We start from the raw sequence: 7242 nt of genomic DNA, 5'->3' as shown, positions 1-7242 counted from the left end.
CTCTTCTTTTCCCCAGGGAAGCTGCAGAAGTTTGACCCACTTCACAGCCACCTCCTGCTGCTGGGTTTGGAGTCTGCAGCCCAGTGACTTGTTTGCTTGTTAGCATGAAAGGATTGCTCTGGTCTGTGCTTGCTTGTTAGTAAAGAACCAACAAGCATTGCAACCCAAAGGTAATCAAAGGGAGAAATCATTTCCAGATGCCAAGCCCCACTCCTGATGGTGAAAGCAGACTTTACAATTGCAGTGGACCAGGTATGTAACGGCTCCCACCCAGTCCTATTAGGGTTTTGGGCATGCACATGTGTTCTTGTCCTCTTTTTCTCTCCCCTTCCTCCCCCTTTTCTCTTCATTCTATCACTTCTTGATTTCCTCGGCTTGGATCAGTTTCAATTGCAGGAACAAAATCAAAGCTGGATATAACCCAGTTCTCAATTCTCTTGTAAGTATTTGAGCTTCTGTTATCCTGGGATCTGTTATTTGATGATAGCTCTCTGCCACCAAAACTAGGGGTAGGTCTTTCTTCCAGCTCCATCACGTGGCTCTCAGAAAATCTATGCCAGGCCAAGTACAAATATGAAGAATGCTGTTCTCTAGATGGCTAGTAGAGCTGCTGTCAGAGGAATTATGGTACCTGCAGAGCTGTGAGAGGATCTCTGTCATTACTCAGATCAGAGTAGGCACAGAAATGGGACAGCCTAAAGAGGTCAGGAACCTAGGAAGAATATGCGCTAGACTGTGTGGGTTCGTCAGTGACACAGGAAATGGGATTTTCGATTCCACATGCTGAGATATGTCAGAGCACCCCACAGGGGACATTGAGAAATACAGAAGGAAGGAAGACAAAGAAAAAAAGAGAAAGTAAGACTAAAGAAGAAAAAGACTGAGTACTAAGGAAGATTTTAGAGTTAATTATAGTGCAAAAGTCTAAGACAGGATGGAATAAAAAAGACACTAAAAGAAGAATTCATCACAGATTTTTTTATTTTATGCCCTCCAAAAATGAGGGTCATTAGATCTAATTTTATTTCCCATCTCAGTTTAATCCCCTAAAGTGTACAAGCAGCAGAATCTTTTCCTGGGTTCACTTTTCCTTCATTCTGTATTATTCACATAGCTACTGATGAAAAAGAGAATCTGTGTGAACTGAACATATGCCAGTAGGTGAAACATTTGAATTCAGTCAATAGAAAGGCTTTTACAATTTTTCTCTTACTTGGTTTATGTATCATCAATATAATTGTTAAATTATTATGTCCTTGGTGGATAATTCATTATATTTTCAATGCAGCACAAATGTATTTCTTCTCAGGCAAAATAGCATATAGCTTTGCTCACGTTCAGCAATTTATTCCCAGATGTTTATATGCACAGGGTCCAAGAACTCCATAAAAATCTGGACAACGGCACATTGAAAATATCTGGCCACAACCCATAAAAGACCATGCATAAGAAAAAATATTCCCACCAGCCAATCCTCCCTCCAATGCAAACCTTCCAAATGTTTCCAAGTAATTTTCTAAAGGTGCAGTGGGGAGAAGGACATTCAAAACCTAGATCTGACATTCCCAAGACCTAGCTTTGAGGTCGTTCATGTACCCAACCCCTTTAGAAAGAATGCCTTCATAATTAATACAGAAAATGTATTTTAAATAGCTGCTGAAGAGTTTGTTTTCTTCTAAGGAAAAATAGAAGGGGTGCATGCCAATAAATGCAAACATACACAGTGATGATTATATTCTCCAAATGACATGATTTTCATCATTCTGCTAATAACTAATCAAGTGCTACTTCTCCAACCATTTACTGGTGGAAGATGTTTTTCCATTTGATTTGAGAAATATAAGTTATTTTGTATGAGCCTCTTAAATAGCTACTTGCCTCAGATGCATACAGTGCCAGACAAATAGCAGAGTTCCCTAGTTTGTTCATTGCTTGATTCCATTAACAGTAAAGAACCTGAGAACACTGACCAGCTGAACACTGATCTGGTCAACAACATCTGTTAGGCCCCATCTCCTTCGGAGGATGAAGTTAGATGAAACAGAAACTGCTGCTTCTCCGTGTGTCAAGGGAGGTGGTAAGGCAGAGACAGGAAACTGGTTTTAGTGATTAAGTGGGAGGAAGGTTTAATATATGACCGTGTCCACACATGCTCTGTCTTCTCAGATGGACATGGGTACACTTAGCAAAGCAGGGAGAAAAAAGGACTTGCCTCTCTGTAGTGGGATAAGACAGAAAATAGACAGGAGAGGGGTATAACCAGTTGTATGGCAAATTGTATTAAAAAGTCTAGGATTTGAATTAGTTTTATAATCTTATTAATCACCTGACTTGGGGCTAGTGTCCTCATCGATAAGGTTGAGGCACTCCTTCCTACTTTGAGTGGTTACTGAAGAGACCAAATGATCCAAGAGGGTTTGCAAGTTGTGAAGTTCTTTGTGCATGTCTTCCCTGACAGAGCGTGTGAAGTTGTGTCAAGAGTTAGACAGCTGATGAAATGAAAACACCGTGGGATTTAGTCTCACTTTTGTTCATGCCTAACACATGCTTGAGTAATGCTTTCCATCTTGTTTCCCTGTCCGTTACATGAGGATCACAGTATTTGCGTCCTGTGGTTGTTGCATGATCAAATGAGAAGCAATCCACAGGAGATCTGCAAAGGGTGAGGTGTTATTCAAGCTCAAGGCTGTGCCCCACTTTGGTGAAATGCAATACATACTCATTTATTCATGCATTCATTTAACAAATGTTCTTTGAGCATTAAACTATGCCAGGCTCTGCCAAGCACTAAGGATATCATGGTGAATAAGACAGACCTGACCTGTTCTTGTGGAACATATAGTAAAGTTTATTAACAAATTCTTTGAAAACAAAACAGGCAAGCTCACTTTTGAAACCACATATATTTACAGCATTCTTCTATAGTTACCCTTCACACACGTGCACACACGTGCACATGCACACACACACACATGCACATGCACACATGGGCAGCCATAAGGTTTAGTATAAAGTAAGTGAATAACAAATTAGGGACAAGGATTTTGTTTGACATCTTCCTGGGCAGGTTACTTAGTCGTTATGGCCTTGTTTAGGTTCTATTCTGCTTAAAAGAATTTCTCCTGAGAAGGCGCCTCTATTCTAAATCAGGTAGACTAAAAAACTACTACCAGATGGACAAGTGGGCAGTTGATATGATATCTTCATTAAGTTAATGGCATAAAGAAAAGAGTGAAACAAAAAGTATTAAGGTCCTAAATGATGTATCAACTAAGTAATATGCAGACTTTGAATTAAACAATGACTACTTTTTAGATAATTACAAAAGTTCAAACATTGCCTGAGTTTTGGGTAATATTAAGGAAATATCAATAATTTCTTTTTTGTGTATTTAGTACAAGGTCTAGAGGGTCTCACTACAAGACTGGACTTGTAGTGATCCTCTTGTTTTCAGCCTCCCAACCACTGAGATTACAGGTACATGCCACCATACCCAGGCTCAATTGCCCTCTCAGCATGCCTTGGGGGTGAGGCTGGCATGGTACGTGGTGCCAGGAATTGAACCCCAGTCCCTAGGCTTTGCCCAAGCAGGCAATTTAGTCCCCTGAACTATCTGGCTGTCCCTAATAATTTCTTAGGTATGTTAATATGACTTTATAAGAAATGTTCCATTTCATCATATGTAAGAATGGGACTGCTAAAAAACGAGATACTAAATAAAGAGAATTATAAAAGAAAAAAATTGAAGTCTTCCACAAATGTATGTATGTGCAGCTATCTTACAGCCATAACTTAAAGAAAGCGTGGAGGTACAACATGCTTCCTGATTACATGGGTACACTTTGGTGTGGAGAAAGAACCTAGAGCGCACAGACTGCAGAACAAGAACTTTCTGCCCCTGTGTCTCTGTAATAGCATTTCACCCACTTCATGGATGCTGTACTCGAGGCGGGTGATCCAGGAGAGCTGACAGTTCCTGAGCCCGCATCTGGCTTTCGGGTGGTTGCAAGGTTGGAACCAGAAGGATAAGGCAGAGAGAGGTAAGGGAAGTCAAGCCCTTCCACAAATGAATGACTTTACATCTCTAGTCTTAATCAGAACTGAAGGGATAAGCCTCTCTGCTCCACAGTAAGTTATAAACTTTCACCCCTTCTGCTGCACTCCACTGTGTAGCCACATGATGTTGTTTGGCAACGCTTATTAAATTAGCCTCTGTGCTGCTGCCTATGGCTTCTTGAGAGACTTTTCCAGTTCTGTCTCTGGCTGAAGCATAATAGGAAGAGAGTTAATGATAAGAGCTCAAAATTAATGCCAACAATGTAAACCCAGTCATTTGTATTATAGGAAAATGCAAACCCCCTTTTAAAATGCTTCAGGTCTTCTGTTTCCATGGTCCTGGAAATCTGGAGATTTACATGGTAAGTATAATAGGAGCATCCTAGGCGCCGTAACAGCCCCATAAATATCTCCTCAGCAGAGCCGCATGTCTCCCCCTGGACACGAGGAGCTTTCTTTGAAGTCACAAGGCAGAAGTTGTGCACGTGGAAGAGGTATGCAACTTATTATTATCATTATTTGCCATTGCTTTAGAAGCTTTTAAGTAATACTAGATTTATCACATTTTTCTTACCACAAATTTTAGTTTCATCTCATGTTTCTTCTGAAGCCTGAACCAATAAACTGGTTTGTCTTTGTAGTTGATCTGCCACAGTAGTTCCCATATTTTTCTGCCAAGAAGGCCTTTTAGAATCCGATTAAATGGGTGACATGACATTTATAGGTGCAGAGATTAGAACACCTGGAAGAAGGCCCGGGACTTACCCGGTCTCTTGGGGACCCTTGAGTGCAAAGCACACTGGTCCTTGTTGGATGGTCTAACTCAGCCAGCCTTTGGCTGATGTACCCTGCTGAGTCTACTCTCAGCTGGAGCAACCCCTTAAGGTTACATTGCCTGTTGTAAGGCAATTGTAAGATAGTGTGTTGCTGCACATAGTAAGTGCTCAGTAAATGTTTGTATTCTTGATTTGATTGTGCAGAGGACCTCAAGTAAGGTCATTGTGCATTTAATGTTCTGCATTACTTAACATGATAAGAGAAGGGAAGGAGAGTCGCAGGACCCTTGTGTGCTCCATTTCCCTCTTGCTTTCTATCTGCACACAATAAAACCACCAGACAATGCTCACAAACACCTACATACACATGCACGGTATTATCTTCATTATTACAAGAATAAACTATGGTTATCATTAAGAAAATTAGTGAATACAAATAAGCTCTTCCTTACTACACAAAATAACCAGTGTTAAGTTTTAGCTTAATACCTCTTCATTTCTTCATCTTAATACCTCTTTCCACACTGTTTGTACTTTGCAGTTAGCAATAACTTGTAGTTTTGCACACAGCTCCCTACTGTGTCCAAAGATCCCTTTGAAATGATTTTTTAAAATTTATGTTAAAATTAAAGTCAAGTTAGCAATGGAAAATAAGAATTAAAGTCATAAATAAACTAGGAGAGTTGAAGAATTCCAATCCCTAGAAAAGGCCTCTGACAAGTGGGGAAGTTACAGCCAAGAAGACAGGAGCCCAAATTTCAGGTAAAGGCTGACACCTTGTGAGTCTGTTCTCCAGATGACTGTAACTCTGAACTGGGTTGCAATGAGCCCAGGATCAGTCCCCAGATCTTCAGGTATGGCTGAGGTGTATGAGGCTTTCTCTCTGGTTGTTAAACAGAATAAGGAGTCCAGCTGGGTAATTTTGCCTTATCAAGGATATAGGCATTAAATCTGGGAGGGCTATTGGATGGTGGATTTAAGAGCATGAGGAACAGCTCCAAGTTCAGGGTAAATCTGAGCCTTCTTTATGGCGTGGAGGAAAAGGACAGAGCTATCCTGGAGTGGAAACCCTGAAAACCTTCACCCCACAGGAGGGCACCCCTGGAGTTGGCAATTGTTGAGGAACAGCAGTCTCAGGTCAGCATCATGGAGCCCAGAAGGCAATGAACATTTGCTCCTCAGTTGTGAGGGGAAGCATTCTGAGCCTAATTTTCTGTATCTCTCTGACTTTAAATTAAGTATGAAGGCTAAAAGAAGCGCTCAAAGACACATACGGACCGGTAAATTAGGTAATCACACAAGCTAGAAGAAAAAATTACCTGTGAAAAAAACAAGCAAAATCCAACAAAAAGCCAAGAAAGAAGAAAACAGGTGATACAAGCAGCTTTAGCATGGGGCTGGGGAGATAGATCAGTAGTCTAAGTGCCTGCTGGGCAAGCACAAGGACCCAGGTTTGATCCCCAGTACTGAATGCTGGGCTGGCCCTAGAATGCCAGATATGCCCTGCTGGCCCCCAAACCCAGCATGGTGGTGCATATACCTGTGATCCCAGCACTGGGGAGGCTGAGATAAAGGATCACTACAAGTGAGTCTGGGCTGCATAGCGAGACTCTGTACCAAATAAAAAATAAATCAAAGATTTTTTAAAATTAAAGAAAGAAGCTTTGGTTTGCTGATTTGACCCAAAAGGGATTGTAGAAGTCATTTACAGAAAATTAATTCTTTAGACAGAGGTGCAAGTATCATTCTTGTTTTGTATCAAAATGTTTCAGTCTCAGAATAACATTTTCTTCAAATGTTGCTTCAATTGTGCTATTTATTTCAGAAAAATTTATGTTCATGTAATGAGAATTTTATAAATATTTCATGTAGGTTTTTAAAATTATTATCATGGACCTCTAAACAAGGAATAGAAGAATAAGTTATGCTTCAAGATGCCTGTAATTTTAAAAAGAAGCTGTAATTGCTATAAATATGAATGTAATAAAAATAGGACTTAAGCAGAAACATGAAAAACCATTAAGCTTCCAGGCTCCTCACCTTTTCATATGTAGAAGCCAACTGATAATTCCTGGATTTGGGAAAAATGGATGCATAATTATAATTTTAAAATTACAGTAATAATTGTCATAAAGTTCAATGAGAAGAAAGGTTTGTGCTAACAGTGTTTAGACAAGACATCCTGTCTACATCTTGTCCTCTGAATAACTACTATGAAGACAACAATATGCAATGTATTAATTATTGTAACTGTCCTACTAACCTGTTTTAGAAACTGTTTCAGGGGGGTGGGGAGATGGCTCAGTGGAATAAGCGCTTCCCTGGCAAGCTCAAGGGCCTGAGTTCAATCCCTGGTTCTAGGGAAAAAAAAAAAGAAAGAAAGAAAGAAAGAAAGAAAGAAAGAAAGAAA

Source organism: Octodon degus, unplaced genomic scaffold, assembly GCF_000260255.1.
Source record: "Octodon degus isolate 3935 unplaced genomic scaffold, OctDeg1.0 scaffold00086, whole genome shotgun sequence".
In the NCBI taxonomy this organism is placed as follows: Eukaryota; Metazoa; Chordata; class Mammalia; order Rodentia; family Octodontidae; genus Octodon; species Octodon degus.
The sequence above is the reverse complement of the archived record's forward strand: the minus strand, read 5'-3'. Positions refer to the sequence as shown.